This window comes from Zalophus californianus, chromosome 6 (genome assembly GCF_009762305.2).
Source record: "Zalophus californianus isolate mZalCal1 chromosome 6, mZalCal1.pri.v2, whole genome shotgun sequence".
NCBI classification, from domain to species: domain Eukaryota; kingdom Metazoa; phylum Chordata; class Mammalia; order Carnivora; family Otariidae; genus Zalophus; species Zalophus californianus.
The window spans coordinates 18,884,295-18,901,667 of NC_045600.1; the positions used below are offsets into that span (position 1 = coordinate 18,884,295).

The following is a 17,373-nucleotide window of genomic DNA, read 5'->3' on the forward strand; positions in this document are numbered from 1 at the left end:
ACACTCTATTTTGCAACCAATTCCCCCTCCATTTTAAATGAATTTATTTCTTTTAATGCTGCTTTTTTTCTCAAAGAGCCAGGAGACGTTGGAAAGTCCAGTTATTGTACTTTACTTATCATGCCTGGTTAAAAGTCAGAAGAAAGGAAAGTTGCTTTGCATCTCCCGCTTTCCATATGCAGGAAAACAGAATGAACTTATTAATACACAAGCAGATAGTGAGCATGAATCAAGTATATATTAATTAATTATTAGGTGATGCTTGGGGTGGTAATACAGTATTTTTTGAAATATCTATATCTTGTACTCACTTCAGCAGCACATATACTAAAATCGGAACGATACAGAGAAGATTAGCATGGCTCCTGGGCAAGGATGGCATGCAAATTTGTGAAATATCTATATCCTTTTGGTGCTTAACTCATCATATCCCTTTTCTGTTCAAAATAGTAAACTGCTATCGTTTCCTTGGGTTCACTTGTCAAGTATTCAGGTTTCAGTCTCTTTCTCTATCTTGGCACAGATAACAGAGGTCAACCACTTTATGATAATCATCTGAAATCGATTACATATATACGTATATATATATATATTTCTTATCTTGATTCTTTAAATTGATGGCAAAAAAAATAAAGAGGGAGAAAAGAAGAAGAGGCACTAGGAGGAAGTATCTCAAATTGTTTTTATTTTCTAAGGAATCCACAGCCAAAACCTCCCACAAAAAGAATTCATAAAAATGTTTCTTTACTTGTCTGCTTATGTATTTTTTTAATTTGTTTGTTGATTTTCCTTTATGAAGCAAAGGAGATTGTGAACATTCTCAGGCTAAACATAGTGTCCAAGGCATTAAATTTAGGTTTCTCACTTTCCTTTCTTTCCACCAAAGATCTTTTAACAAGACATAGTCTGAAAAATCTTAGTCAAAGAGAAGTTTGACAGTGTGATTTAGCTTTCCTAAAGGATCCAATTAAAAAAAAAATATATATATATATATATATATATATATGGTCAACAAGAAATGACTGGCTAATGTACCTAAAGAGACAAGTGTTTGGAGTGGGAATTGTTACTTGACCATCATCCTCTCTCCACTGTTGTGCCTCATCTGCCATTTCTGGCAAAGTCCCTGGCAGCTACTGGTATTACTGGAGACTCCATTAGCTCCCATGGTACCCTGTGAGGTCCCTGAGCACCTTCCAATGGAGCTCTCAGTCCAGCCAACCTTCTCTCGGATCCACGAACTGTATTATTTCTCCACCCCCAGCCAAAACCCTCGGTAGTCTATAACTTAAACTTACAAAAAAGAAATGATGAAAACAGATAACAGATATAAGTAATAAGTAAGAAAAACTAAATTGCACATAGAATTTTAGAAAAGGTCTGTCTTTCATGGTAATGTAAGAAATAAAAGAAGACAATGAAAATAAACAATATTTTACAGCTTTTTTTAGTATCAGCTTTTAGGTTAATAAGAAACTATCCTGATAATCTGATGATGCTATAACTATTTTGATGGCAATGGGAACTGGTATAATCTTTTGATAGCCCAGTGTTCAGATCTTCTGATACAGGAATCCCAGTCTGAAAAATTCATAGAAAGAAAAAAAAGCTAACATTCATTCATCATTATTTGTAATAAAAAAAGGGAGGGGAAGAAAAGGAAAAAATCTACAATGACAATGTCCTACCTGAGTTTTGAGGCACCATCTTGATCAGATATTATACACTTTACACTATAAAAATAGTTAATTTAGAGTCACAGTTTCAAAGATCAGTTTAAGTACCTATCTGATAGGAAGTATGCCGAATACATTCACATTTATATTGCCATGTAATTCTTAAAATAACCATATAAAGTGAAAATTTTCCAAAACTAAAACATGCACTAAATTTTATTGTAAACTATAACAAATAAGTACATACTGTTTGAAAAAAAAAGGAATGAAAAGCCATCTAAGTAAATAAAAATAACTTTGCTATGTGATATTAAGAATGTGATTTTTTTCTCTCAAAATCCCCTTTAATATTCTTGTAATCTTATTTTTACAGTATGAGGAAAAAATAAGCCTAGAGAAATACAAACCCGGTAAAAATACTGTTCTTATAAGAAGTCTACAATGGTTATCAGACAAGTGTGGGTAATGACAGCAGAAACAGATGCTTAGACAATAAATAATAAAAAAAATAGGAAAAAATATACTTCTGTTTTAAAGAAAACAACATAGCTCAGTTAAATAATCATCTCTTTTTAATTAAATTTTTATTGTTATGTTAATCACCATACATTACATCTTTTTTTTTTTTTTTTTTAAGGCTGTGAGTAGCCCCTCAACTTACATGGGCAGCATATACTCAGACAAGGTTTATTTGTTTTTGTATTTTTTTTAAGATTTTATTTATTTATTTGACAGAGAGAGACACAGCGAGAGAGGGAACACAAGCAGGGGGAGTGGGAGAGGGAGAAGCAGGCTTCCCCCAAAGCAGGGAGCCTGATGCGGGGCTTGATCCCAGGATCCTGGGACCATGACCTGAGCCGAAGGCAGCCGCTTAACGACTGAGCCACCCAGGTGCCCCTACATCATTAGTTTTTGATGTAGTGTTCCATGATTCATTGTTTGTGCATAAAAGCCAGTGCTCCACGCAGAACGTGCCCTCCTCAATACCCATCACCAGGCCAACCCATCCCCCCACCCCCCTCCCCTTAGACAAATATAAATGGTTCATTTAATTTTTTTTTCTGCAACCTGGTTGGGTGTGAGAATTTGATACTTTCTTTGCATTAATTGAAATCATCTGTTTAAAAAAAATAGATCTGGAGTTTTCTGGAGGTAGTCAATTTATTACCTGAAAAAAATCTGAAATAATTCACAAATAACAAACATATCTCCCACTCAAGTTATTTACTAAAATTTTTTTAGTAAGATGTTACACAAAATTAAGTTCTAGTCTAAGCCTCTGGGCTGAATGGAAACAGGAACACTTACCTTTTGAGATTCAGGAGAACATCCCTTTTTAGCATAAGATGTGACTTCAGTATTTGAATGCAGCATCTTCGTTCTCATTTGGACCCTAAACAAGGCCAAACACCATGTTATATGTGGAAACCTGGTGTGGCAATTGCCAAAGTAGAAATCAACTATGAAAGTCATTTGAGAAGAATGTCGGATATTAGAAAATCAGAACCACCCTCTACTCAATGAAGAATAAATAAAAATGCAAGACCATTTTTACAGGTTGTTCAGTTACAGCTGATGTTGGTAGGAAAGGCAAATATTAACTGGTAAGTTGATATTAAGACATTTCTTTATCTTATTCTTGACAACTCTCAAACAGAATCCTTTGACAAAGAAATTTGAGAACAGTTTTTTCTGTGCAGCAAGTAGAATCAGAAACCATTAGAATCAGAAAAGGTTATAAAGATTGTTGAGTGGGCAGTTCAGAGGGAAATCTGTATTTTTGGAAGAGGAGAACATATCAGTTAGTAGAAATAGCAAGAGCCCAGAACATTACCAGAGTGAACAGAGGTCACTCAGACCTAGAGAGGCAGACAAAATAAAAGGGAGCCCCAAAATGTTTACATTCTTACGATGACACATGTAAGGACAACTAAAAGCAGAGGTGAATTTTGACGTAATGGAACAAAGGCTTCATTAGAGATTAAACTGCATATTCTCTACTCCCAGTTGTTCTGATAATGAGGTTGCTTCCAAAATGCCAATGACTTTAAAGTGAGAAATACTATAGTGAGATGAAGTAAACAGTAATTGGAAGCAGAGCCACATGAGCTCCACGGAGATTCTTTCTGAAAGAAATTTGGGGAAACTTTAGAGGGGTTTGCCTTATAAGAGTGTGAGATTGTGGATAAAGGCTTAGCTGTTATTATAAGGTTGTTTCTGGGTTCAGCCATTTCCCACCTAACCCTAAGTCTATGCAATTAATAAATCTTGTGGGTAAGACTTTCCCATATTGTCTCACTTCATTTATTTATGGATAGTAACCACCTGGAAGCAACAGTGGAAAAGTGATAGGCCTGACAGATTTAGCAAAACAAAGCACACAAACAGAAAATAGGACAAATATGTTCCACACAATATTTGGATAAACAATGAAAAAATATATACATCCTAAATACAGTGTGAAACATATTTATACTGAAAGAATTCATTGTTTATCTGAAATTCAAATTAAACTGGGTGTATTCTATTTTTGCCTGCCAACCCTATAAAGGAGAAATGTATAGATGGTGTTGGGGCCTGGGTTAACCTAGGCATTCAGCTTGCTCTTGCAATAGCTGGGGGTTCAAAGATTCTGGTGTTTACCTACCTGGAGCAAAATCAACAGAGGTCATCTGATAGATAGCACTCAAATTTTAACGGAACCTGAAAAATCTCCAACGTACCTATTATGAAAGACCTCTCTTTCATAGATTCTGACTTGGTGAGTCTGGGGTAAGTCTCAGTATCTGTATTTTAAAGGATACTTCAAGTAGATCTATCATAGATCACGTCAGGCTACATTTTGAGAAAAAAAAAAACTAGTCCAACCTTCCTTTTTTTTTAAACATAAGATAAATGCCCAAAGATATAAAATAATATTCTAATTTATCAATACTTATTGTACTATAAATCAAAACAGAGAAAAATAATTCTTTTGAAATAACAATAACACCATTGATGTAAGAATAAAAACATATACTTATAAAAAAACTACATTTTCCAAAATAAAAAAATAATTTAGTGAGAAGAATTGCTATATAGTTTTTCTTTACCTTAGTGTAAATTTCTTCAATATATGTTTTAATAAGACAACTGGATTGTCATATCTTCTGCATTTGCTGTTTTAATATTTTGTCTTGGTTGAGGTATATGAAGAAAATTTGACATCCCACAGATAATGTAGTTAAAAAAAAATAAAAGCCTTTTCACTTAATAGTGAATATTCTTTTTAAGAAAATTAAGGGTCACCAACATTCATATTAACTCTACAATGACTGTTTTACAATGTTTTCCAACCATCAATCTCTTAATGTAAAATGTGGAAAGTGTTAAACAACACAGTATTATTTTATAAGCCTTTGCCTAGAAATCAAAAATAATCAAATGTGTAAATGTTTAAGGGGAACATTTTAACAAAACAGCAACATTAGGTTTTACGAGACAAATATAACTAGCCTGTGAATGAAATATGAATATATATATGTATATACATGTGTACATGTGGTGTATATGTGTATACATATTCATTGTGTGTGTATGTGTGTATACAGAAGATGAAACAAGTTGCTTTTCTGTTTTTTTTTTTTTTTGCTTTTCTGTTTTATTCCAGCAACCAGAAAGTAGTCTCAAACTAGGTTCTTCCTAGATACAAGATAATCAACTTGGTGAATTTACAAGAAAATAGTAATTTTTAAAATATTTTATTTTATATCACAACACTTAAAGTGCCTCAAATATGCTCTAAATATGATGGTTCTGTTCGAACTCATTTTTTAAGAAAAAAGATAAAGAATCCAGATGTTGAAAGTGTACAGAAAATAATACCTGTGGAAGAGCTGATTTTTTCAGATCTATTACCCATGGCTCCCAAAACCGGTGCTGTAAATCAACACACGTCTCCTTTCTGTCTTGGGAGAAATAAGGCGGAGAGAGAAGTAGGAGAAGGGGAAGGATGAAGAGGAGGAGGAAGTTGGTTGGGGAGGGGTGAATAAGGAGAAGACTTCGTAAAAATCACTCAGAATTAGTTCTGATAGATAGACCTCGTCTCGGTCTCCTAATTCATATTGCCCTTTTCAGGAGGTGACAAACCACAGGTAAAGGCAGATTTGTCGCAAATAGCTAAAAGCGGGCGCCTGGGTGGCTCAGTTGGTTAAGCGACTGCCTTCGGCTCAGGTCATGATCCCGGGGTCATGGGATCGAGTCCCGCATCGGGCTCCCTGCTCAGCAAGGAGCCTGCTTCTCCCTCTGACCCTCCCCCTTCTCATGTACTCTCTCTCATTCTCACTCTCTCAAATAAATAAATAAATCTTAAAAAAAAAACCAAATAACTAAAAGCCCTTTGCAGAGCATAATGCCCCCTCCTGTGTTTCTTTCTTTCCTCTAGTCATCTGCTATGCTTTGTTCTTTACTTTAGTCCTCCTTTATCTTCTTCCCCCAATCTCCTCTTCTTTCTTTTTTTTTTCCTTTTTTTCCTTTTTTTTCCCTTTTTTTTCCTTTTTTTTCCTGTCTTCTTTCTTTCTTTTTTTTTTAACCTTTTTTTAAATTTATTTATTCATGAGAGTCAGAGAGAGAGAGAGAGAGAGAGGCAGAGGCAGAGGAAGAAGCAGGGTCCCCGCCTAGCAGGGAGCCCGATGTGGTACTCGATTCCAGGACCCCGGGATCATGACCTGAGCCGAAGGCAGACGTTTAACCATCTGAGCCACCGAGGCGCCCTATCTATCTTTCTATCTATCTAGATATCTATTCATTTTTCCCTCAGCTCTCCTCTGTCTTTGGTCTGAATGTGCTTGAGGCACAGGGTTGTCATGGGGTTTTCGGTCCCTCCCACTTGGGAGTAGCCATACTTGCTCAGTAAGGAACCATACGTGGAAGGTGAGGGGCATTAAAACTCAGAGCCGTAAACACACTGACAAACCTTTTGTGCAACTTCGTGTATTATCTCAGCAAATAAGTGAATCATCAAGATAATAAGCACGCAAATTGTCTTAATGTTCCAGTTTTAAACTATGCATATTTTTAAACAATCGCCACTATTAAAAATCAGAGAGCGACCAGAAAATTTTGTAGCTATAGAAACACATTTTGAAGATCAGACATATCATAAATGGATAAGGTATGTATGTGAATATACATATCTTGTGTAATATAATCATATTCCTTTTATTAGCCCTGAACAAAGAATAACAACTTATCTTACAGACTTGATCGAGGTTTGCATAGAAAGAAGATAATAGAAAAAAGTGTGTTCAAGGAGTTCAGGGTGATGATATGGGTATCTTGATTCATAACCTTGAAAATTGCTGTTCAGGGTAACCACATCTATCCCTAGGACAGTGTTAATTTGGTACAAACATTCTGGAAAGCATTTGGGAAATATATACTAAGAGTCCTAAAGATTTAGATACTTTTGACCCAATTAAAAACATTTTAAAAAACTTACCCTAAAGCAATATTAAAGTAAGGCAGTTTCTATATGAGGATATTCGTTGTGACATTTTTTTTTTTTTGTAATAGAGAGCAAAGGAATAATCGTAAACAACTTAAATAACCAACAAAAAAGGATTTTTTGATAATCATGAAATATCCAAGTGATTGAATATTATGCTTCCACTAAACACCAGGTTTTCAAAGATAGTGAAGAATATGAAATAGATATATAAATGTGTGTGTATGTATATATATATATATATATATATATATATCTGAGTGTGTATATGTGTGTGTGTGAGTGTATATGTGTGTACATATATAAGTTTAGTTAAAAAGCACATTACTTAACAATGTAGTTTTTCATAGATGATTTGTGAGCGTGGGCATTATTTTGCATAGAACAGAAGATGAATAAGAAATATACTCCAATGCTAATAATTGATATCTCTGGAATTGTAAGATTCTGGGTGACTAAAAGCTTCCTATTATTTCCACATTCTCAAATGATTTACATGAATCCCACATTGCCTTGCAATGAACAAGTAAAATTATACCCACATGGTTCTCATGTGTACAGCATTTATATTTCCAAAGTCCATTGCCAGCTTTCATCAATGATTTCTGGTCTCAGCGCAGTTTGGTAAATGAGCAAGGATGTTAAAACCACTTTCAAAGCCACCCTCTTCAGCTGCATCCTTGGGGGCTTATTAAGGTGATAAACACCTTTCGCCAAAGCTTATGGTCAGTAACATTCTCAGCAAAATCAAATACTCCTGTTAACTTTGTTTTTTTATGAGTACGAAACAGAGGCTGTTCGAGAGCTCAATGTGGCACCTCAGGCTGTCCCCACATTGTTCATCCTCATACTCGGTTTGGGCTTTTAAATGAGCCCAGGTATGTTTTAATAACCTTGGAAGTGGGAACTCTTTTGCACCATTCCCATACCCAGCCAGTTGCTGTGTATCTTGGCAGAGGCAAGCTTCTTTCTGAGGAAAGAGAAATATTTCCATTCTTTTATAAGTCATTCCAAGTTTCCTGTGATGTTATAAATAATCGGGCAAACAGCCGGCTTTATTCTGCTTAATTTGATATGGCAGATTTGAAATGTCAAAAAGTTCACTCTCAACATAAGCCATACAACTGGACTCTGCCCAATACTCTCCTTCCTGATGGGATCAACTTTATCAACAAGCTCACTCAGGAAGGCAGCTGAGACTCTGCCGCCTGGTCTTCGTAGGCGCTGACTGATAGAGAAGTCTGAGCTGGCCCCCCCTGCTGTGAGCATGAGGTCAGCCCTTCCTGGGTTTTCTCTGGGGGACAGGCAACTAGCCTGACAAACTTAGCTAATATACCTGTCATTCAAGAGAGGAGAGCAGGAGACTAGAAAAACAAAGTTGATATTAATGTGTGAGTAATTGGAAGAAGAAGAATTCAGTATCAACTCAGGGTAAACATTTCCACAAAAGAGACATATTTTAGTCTCTCTGTGTCAAATGTCCTTTCACGACCAAGTTCAAGGGCTGATTTACACTTTGGAAGTCCGCAGAGAACTAAATTCTGGGCGAACAGATCAAGGTCACCTGACAACAGTGATGAAAGATAAAACCACCATAAAAGCAGATGCTTGGCTGAGATTTTTAAATCTGTTGAAAGAGCTAAAAGGGCATTTTGCCAATTAGTCTGATTTTTAATAGGATGTTTGTGTTGTTTTTATTCTTTTGCCCTGTATTTACAAATCAAACACGCTCTGATGAAACAGCTCAGTGTGGTTTTCCTTGATTCTGAAAAGAGTTAAAGAGCAAAAATAATTATTGAGCTTGACTTAACGAGTTTGAATATTAAGCAATTTCCTTTAATAATACACTTGTTTAAAGTAAACTGTTCATAGCTCATCTGGCTTTATTTTTTAGGTTTGTACTTTATCCAAATCTTTTTCTTCTCAGTTTCTTGTTATTCTTAAGGCTGTTCATATTCCAATTAAGATCATTTTAGGAAATGTTTTCTGGAAATTAATGTATTGAGCGATTAGAACCGGCTGAAACCAAATGTGAGAGCAGAGATCAGGTTTTCTAATTTAGACTTTGTTTAGAATGTATGTATTTGCAATTTTCTTAAAAGCCAAAGAACAAAAACCAAAACAAAATAAAAAGCAAAAAAGTAATCCACTGTTTGTAAAAATACAAAAGAACTTGCACTTCTCAGTCTTGACTTGCATATTTACATTGCCTAATGAATGTTGCATTTGCTTTGAGTAATAGGTTGCAAATATTATGTAATAATTCTGTCCAAGGAGGAGGAAACACATAGGGAGAAAGTGTATAACTACTGAGAGGCAGGCCAATCCCTTAGGCTTTATACCGTACCAGGAAGAAGCATCACCACCGCCATTACAGATTAACACACTTCATTTTTCTTTTTTTTACCTATACTGTGAAAACTTTATTTTTTTAATTATTTATTTATTGGCAAATAATGGGGGGTTTATTTTATTTTTAAATTCAATTAATTAACATAAAATGTATTATTAGTTTCAGGGGTACAGGTCTGTGATTCATCAGTCTTATTAATACCCAGTACTCATTACAACACATACTCTCCCCAGTGTTCATCACACTGTTACGCCACCCTCTCACCCCCCGCCCCTCCAGAAACCCTCAGTTTGTTTCCTATGATTAAGAGTCTCTTATGGTTTGTTTCCCTCTCTGGTTTCATTTTGTTTCACTTTTTCCTCTCTTCCCCTATGATTCTCTGCCTTGTTTCTTAAATTCCACGTATCAGTGAGATCATATGATAAGTGTCTTTCTCTGATTGACTTACTTCATTTAGCATAATACCCTCTATTTCTAACCACATCATTGCAAATGTCAAGATTTCATTTTTTGATGGCTTGTAATATTCCATTGTATACATACACCACATCTTCTTTATCCATTCATCTGTCGATGGACATCTAGGTTCTTTCCATAGTTTGGCTATTGTGGACAATACTGCTATAAACTTGGGGTGCAGGTGCCCCTTCAGATCACTACATTTGTATCTTTGGAGTAAATACCCAGTAGTGCAATTGCTGGGTCATAGGGTAGCTCTATTTTCAACTTTTTTTTTTTTGAATGATTTTATCTATTTATTTCACAGAAGGAGAGATAGTGAGAGCAGAAACACAAGCAAGGGGAGTGGGAGAAGGAGTAGCAGGCTTCCCGTGAGCAGGGAGCCTGATGTGGGGCTCGATCCCAGGACCCTGGGATCCTGACCTGAGCCAAAGGCAGACACTTAATGATTGAACCACTGAGGCGTCCCAAACTTTTTGAGGAACCTCCATACTGTTTTCCAGAGTGGCTGCAACAGCTTGCATTCCTACCAACAGTGTAAGGGTTCCTCTTTCTCCGCATCCTCACCAACATCTGTCGTTTCCTGACTTGTTAATTTTAGCCATTCTGACTGGTGTGAGGTGGTATCTCATTGAGTTTTTGCTTTGTATTTCTTTGATGCTGAGTGATGTTGAACACTTTTTGTTGTGTCTGTTGGCCATTTGGGTGTCGTCTTGCAGAAATATCTGTTCATGTCTTCTGTCCATTTCTTGATTGTATTATTTGTTCTTTGGGTGTTGAGTTTGGTAAGTTCTTTATAGATTTTGGATACTAGCCCTTTCTCTGATATGTCATTTGCAAATATCTTCTCCCATTCTGTCAGTTGTCTTTTGGTTTTGTTGACTGTTTCTTTTGTGTGCAAAAGATTTTATCTTGATGAAGTCCTAATAGTTCATTTTTGCCCTTGCTTCCCTTGCCTTTGGCGATGTTTCTAGGAAGAAGTTGCTGTGGCTGAGGTTGAAGAGGTTGCTGCCTGTGTTCTCCTCAAGGATTTTGATGGATTCCTGTCTCACATTTAGGTCTCCCATGCATTTTGAACCTGTTTTTGTGTATGGTGTAAGGAAATGGTCCAGTTTCATTCTTCTGCATGTGGCTGTCCAATTTTCCCAACACCATTTGTTGAAGAGACTGTCTTTTTTTCATTGGACATTCTTTCCTGCTTTGTCGAAGATTAATTAACCCTAGAGTTAAGGGTCAGACTAACAAATTTCAAACTGCCATGTGTTAGGTAGCTGTCGTATCTCATTTTTTTAATATTTTATTTATGTATTTGACAACAAGAGAGCTAGCACAAGCAGGGCAAGCAGGAGAAGGAGAAGCAGGCTCCCCACTGAGCAGGGACCCTCATGTGGGTCTCGATCCCAGGACTCTGGTATCATGACCTGAGCCAAAGGCAGATGCTTAATCGACTGAGCCACCCAGGTGCCCCTAATGTCGTATCTTTATCTTCTTTCCTCTCCTGCCTGGTTCTCACTCCTGCCATCCCATCATGGGTACTTTATATGGTTAGGTAGTGTAACACATCCTTAGGGCTGCTGTATCAAGGTACCATAAACTGGGTGGCTTAAAACAGCTCACATTTCTGGAGGCTCCCAGTCTGAAATCATAGTGTTGCAGGGCCATGTTCCATCAGAAATCTGCAGAGAAATACTCCTTGCCTCTTCCCAGCTTTTGGAGGTTTACTGGCCGTCTTTGGTATTCCTTGGTTACAGCTACGTAGTTTCAATCTCTGTTTTTACCTGGAGGTCTACTTGTAAGGATGCAAACCATTTTGGAAAGGAGCCCACATTATTCCGGTATGGCTTCATTAACTAGTTTCATCTGCAATGACCCCATTTCCTAATAAGGTCACATTCTGACATACTGGGGGTTAAAACTTCCACATATCCTCTTTGGGAGGGACACAATTCAGTCCATGACAGGTAATGTACAGGCAGTAGGTATAACTGCATATAATGTTGCTTTACAAAGAGTTGGTCAATAATGACATATTGATAGTTTTTTTTTATAAATTTTAAGCAAAAATTACTTCCTGTTGTACTTCCAAGGGGGCGGTCATAGCAATAGTGAACACAATTTAAAAATTTATCCTTGACGTTTCTTTCTGTGCAAGCATTCTCTACTTTTTAAACTTTCCCAAAGCATAGGCAAATAGGAAGAAAGTCACCTCATATAAAGGTTTGGAATTAGTTGAGATGCCTTGTTTAAGAAGGGCAGTATAAAGTTTAATTGGATATGCTTAACTGAAGTATTATATAGAGACATTGTTGGCCTGAACGGATCAAATGCCAGATAAAAGCAAATATAATAAAGATGTCAGGGTGCTTCTCCGGAACAAGAGAGATCATTTTGTATTTATGTTACTTAAGAAGGCAAAGGGCAGAATACAATTTACACTATGAAATGTTACATTTCTGAGTTTCAGGAATTCATCTTTTTTTCCTTTTCATTTCATTATAGGTAATCCACTGGGCTACCAGTAGGTCATGATTAAATGTTGTCATAATTTTCTATTAGTCTAATGGGAAAGTTTACTTAAAATGTCCAAGCCTTCAGTCGACTCTGTGATGCTTTCAGCATTTTTTGACAATAGAAAAATTAATATGAGTAAATTTTTGATTCTATATAGGGTCAGATAGAAATCCCAAAGAAGTCCTAGAAATTTTGGACTGTCCAATTAGTTAATTTTAACCATAATTTACCATTATATTGATGGTATTGTTTGATACTGGGTTTACAAAGAAAAAATAGTAAAACACCTCTTTATTTTCCATAAATTATTTTTACATAAATTTCATAGGTACATGTATAGAACTTTTTAAAATAGCCTATAATAAATGTTATACTCATAATACAAATGCAGTGATACTGAGCAAAGGAAAAGAAGGCTTGATTTGCACTGGATGGACTAGAGAATCAGAAGGTGCCAAAGTTAGGATAGGTTAGGCTAGGCTACCAAACCATTCCAGTAGCTTAACACACACACACACACACACACACACACACACACACACACACACACACTCCTCATTCATGATACATGTTCAATGTGGATTAGATTGTACTCATTGTACCACTTAAATTGCACTAGTGCTCTCATAAGCAACAAGACACATGATAAGAAAGAGAAAGATGAGAAATCACTCAATGACTCTTCAAGCTTCCATCCAGAAGGGCACATATCACTTCTGCTAAAATTTCTCTGACCACGTCAATTCATCAGACCATGACAAAATACAAAGTGTGTGAGAGATGAGGGTGGAAGTATAAGAAGTACAATTGTGTAGTGTGCCCAGAAGTTGGAGAATGTGGAAATAATTTACATACATCCAAAGTACTATCACCGTTGTCATTTGCAAGATGAGACCTAGAATTTTAGAAAGTGGAATTTGTGGGAAAAGAAGTGGGGGGAAAAACCCTGGAAAACAGTTGATAGCAATTTTGTTTGGTAAGTGGCAAATATTTGTGTGTGATCAAAAAAATAGGATAAATATAGTGGGAGAAAACTATGACAAGAGCACTTTTTCACTGAGTCTTCAAGGGTCTCGTGGTAGTTTGGGTTCTTCCAACGGTAACCTTAAGACTGAGAATGGGTGAAAAGTAGTTTTTTGGTAAAGTTGTGATGGCTTTCTTGATGTGTCAGCTTGGCTAGGCCAGATTCCCCCAGTTATTCTATCAAAGACTAATCTAGGTGTTGCTGTAAAGGGAATTTGCAGATATAATGAAAATTCCTGATCAGTTGACTTTATATGGGAAAGATTGTCCTGAATACATTCTCTTATTCCAGCCTCACATGCTGCAGGTGGCCAAATCAGTTTGATATCAGCAAGTACTTACCTAGAGCCAGCAGGAGGGACAAACCAGAGCCCAGAAATCACCATAAAATCTAGTTTCCTGTGAGTCCAAAGGTGCAACATTCCTGTGCAAAACCCAGGCATGTGGCAGCCGCATGCTGGATGGAGGCGCATGCTTAGTGCCCACTTCCATAAAAAATTAAGAAATATAAATTTTAAAAAACACAGTGTTTCATTTTCTCAGCAGCCTAACCTAATTATTATCAGCAGGTACAGTTGGCCAGTACCAATGATTCCACCCAACCCCCCTCCTCGGTTTCTAAGTAAAAGACATCAGTCTCTCATTTGTTTTCCTAATTTTTATTTGAATACTGCTGAAATACTCCACACCAGCTCCTCCTCATACCTTCTTTCTCATTTTATAAGCTTTGATTCACCTGTAAAACACATTTTTATAAAAGCCAGAGAAATAACAGTGGCCATATAAAGCCCACATGCCTAACTAAGCATGGTCTGTGGTTGTTAGTGATCCAGAAAAAGGCTCTTTCTCACAGCAAGCATTGCTTGGCAGCCCCAGCCTCTGCTTCTTTTCTTCTCCAACCATTGAGCTCACGAGCCTGGCAAGATCAGAATAGCTGAATGCATTTTTTTTCATAATCATTTGACAGTGTTTTCTTAAAACCTCCAGGTTTTTACAAACAAGGTGATGGCCACAAAGGATTCGTCTTGACAACTCAAAAATTGGTGCATGTTGTGTCTCAGGGGTCAGAGAAAGCAGGAAAAATAAAGGGAATTCATCATGCAAATGAACGCACATCCTCACACACATACATGTGCTTTTTGCATCTGTATAGGCCACATTGATTTCTATTTTATTTTTTCCTATGGCCATTGATGTGATACATAGGGAACTATCCAGAGAATTAAAAGTTTTAAAATTCAATGCCAACATGTATTGCCCTTCTAGTTTTTGCTAGAAAAGTCTTAAAGAATATGCAGGTGCCGTTAGCATTTATCTCTGCAGATAAAATGTCAAACCCTTCAACAAAGAGAGAAAACTTTTGTAAAATTCTAGTTATCACACTTTTATTATGGTCACATTTGCCTTCTATCCCATGCTTTAATGGTAAAAGATATGACCATTCATGAGAATGTTGGTATTACTGACATTTCAGGGAAATTGTTTGAGTAATGACATATGATATAATTCAGAGTCTTCTAATTCTGTTTTCTATGAAAACAGTTCTGTGAGATATTGTCAGGTTTTCAGTGAGATGAGGACTTAATAGTAAATAACTTAGCAAATGTTGTGTTAATGTGGTCAGCTAGTTGCTTTTCTACAACACTTCTCAGTGATTTAAGATAGATTCATAGTAAGGTCTCAAAGAGCTAGAGTTTCCAGAACACAGTTGGAAAACATTCTGAAAAGTAAGAAGCATTTGAGAAGCATTTTTCAGATTCAAAGACTCTCACAGTTTTAGTTCTAGCTCCGACCTCTAAGCAAAACTCCAGATGAATATAACCTACTTCTCATTAGACATCTGTTAATAGAGGACCTTTGGATCTTGTTCAGCACCTACCTCCAGTGCATAATACAGTGCTTGATACATAGTAAATCGATATATTTTTGAATGTTCTTAAATCTCTGGAGACATAAAATAAGTGCCGGTCTCTTTCATCTTCTTCTTTAAAAGCTAAACCTGAAAAACCAGAACTTAGTAGACACAAGTAAATATTTAAGCTAAAAAAATTAATGAACATATAATTTGACTATTTTATTAATAGAGAAAGCTGAAAATTCTAATGGACTTGCTCTAACTATATGATCAGATGGGGCCAATTATTTTGGTCCATTGGACCACTGGTATGCTTTAAAGCTTCATTCATAACAATAGTTTCTAAAAATGCTTTAAGTGATCATTGACCCTTGTTCTAAGATACCATGAACTTGTTTTACTATTGAGGAATTAAGTTAACTAGCATGGTTGGAAAAGTTTCCTACATGTCATTTTGACTCTTCTGTTTGGCAGATGACAACACATCTAAACATATCAGGGTATAATTAATGGGGTATTAAGATTCAGAGTCATGGCTTCCTCCAGAAATACAGGTTTGGGTGGATGAGGGAATGCGTTGGATATATTTCAACTTCTATATACGTTCTTGTCACCAGTGTCCATGGGGACTGTAAAATAAGTTTAAACAAGATGATATATAAGTGGTAGTGTGTTTCTTTATTCATATTGAATGAGAAAGATAAGGGAATATCTGAAGGACTACCTGATTTGGAATCAGGTCTTTTTTCCCCCCAACCCAGGGAACATGAATAACACCAGTGGATAAACTTTTCAAGAATATAGATTTTAAGTCAAAACAAAAAGTTGAGAGCAACCAAAACCATTCTCAAATGCAATAGCATTTCTTTTTTTTTTTAAAGATTTTATTTATTTGACAGAGAGAGACACAGTGAGAGAAGGAACACAAGCAGGAGGAGTGGGAGAGGGAGAAGCAGGCTTCCTGCTGACCAGGGAACCCCGGTGCAGGTCTTGATCCCAGAACCCTGGGATCATGACCTGAGCCGAAGGCAGATGCTTAATGACTGAGCCACCCAGGTGCCCTGCAATAGTATTTCAATAAACAATGACAATAGCATTTCAATAAAGCAGTAGGATTTTTGTTGTTAAATTTCACATAGAAGTTGATTATCCATCTATTTGAGATTTTTGCAGATGAAAAGATGGAGAAGGTGATGCCTAAGCTACCTCTACAGGTTGTCCTGGCTGTAAGATGCTTGTGATACTTAAATTGGTCTATTTGAGTTCAGCAGTATGACCCAAAGTTGCTTGTAACTCTTAAAGCAGCCAGTATGGTGGCCCACTCAGGAAGTCTTTGGTATTCGTACTCTGTTTTAATATCAGGTTTAACAAAAACATTTCAAACAAAGGGAAAAGAAAGAAAGATGGGGGTGGAGAGAAGGAAGGAAGGAAGGAGGGAAAGAATTCTAAACACATGGGGAATAAAAGGGGTTAAAAACTATTATACGAAACCATTGAAATGTCATTCATAATATTTAAAATATGAAAAAATACCCATAATATTTTAGACTGTTTATAATTTGAAGACCTGTCACCTTTCTAACTATGTTTCTACTTCTCTTCCTCCTTCCCCTTACTTAGTTCTCACCACACTGGCTTCTTTGCTGCCATTTGAATATTCCATCACTCTTTATTCCTGGGGCCTTTGTCCTAAGGACAAAGATGAAAGGGGATCTTTACATTTAGCTAAACTCTAAGCAAAGAACTTAGTTCTATGCATTTTAGAGAAGGATAGAAGGAGCCTGAGGTATGTATGTACACAGAAGCCTAGGTAATAGAATAAAGCTTGACTTGGCTTAGGGCTCTGGAAGGAACAGGATTGGCAAATCAGGGGTAAGGAAGCTTTGGGGAAGAGGGATGTGGATGAGTATATGGAAGTGAGTAAAGCATTCACAGATCTTACAGTTTCATAGTAATAACCTTCAAAACTTCAGTGCAGCAGAAGTACTCTCAAAAGCAAGTTAGGCAGAAA

At 36.5% G+C, this 17,373-nt stretch overlaps 1 non-coding gene across 1 annotated transcript; it reads left to right on the plus strand.

Moving 5' to 3' along the window:
- Nucleotides 1-303: 303 nt before the first annotated feature.
- On the plus strand, nucleotides 304-410 carry LOC113910609. Its single transcript, XR_003516121.1, has one exon. It is a non-coding gene; the product is annotated as a U6 spliceosomal RNA (small nuclear RNA).
- The last annotated feature ends 16,963 nt before the right edge of the window (nucleotides 411-17,373 follow it).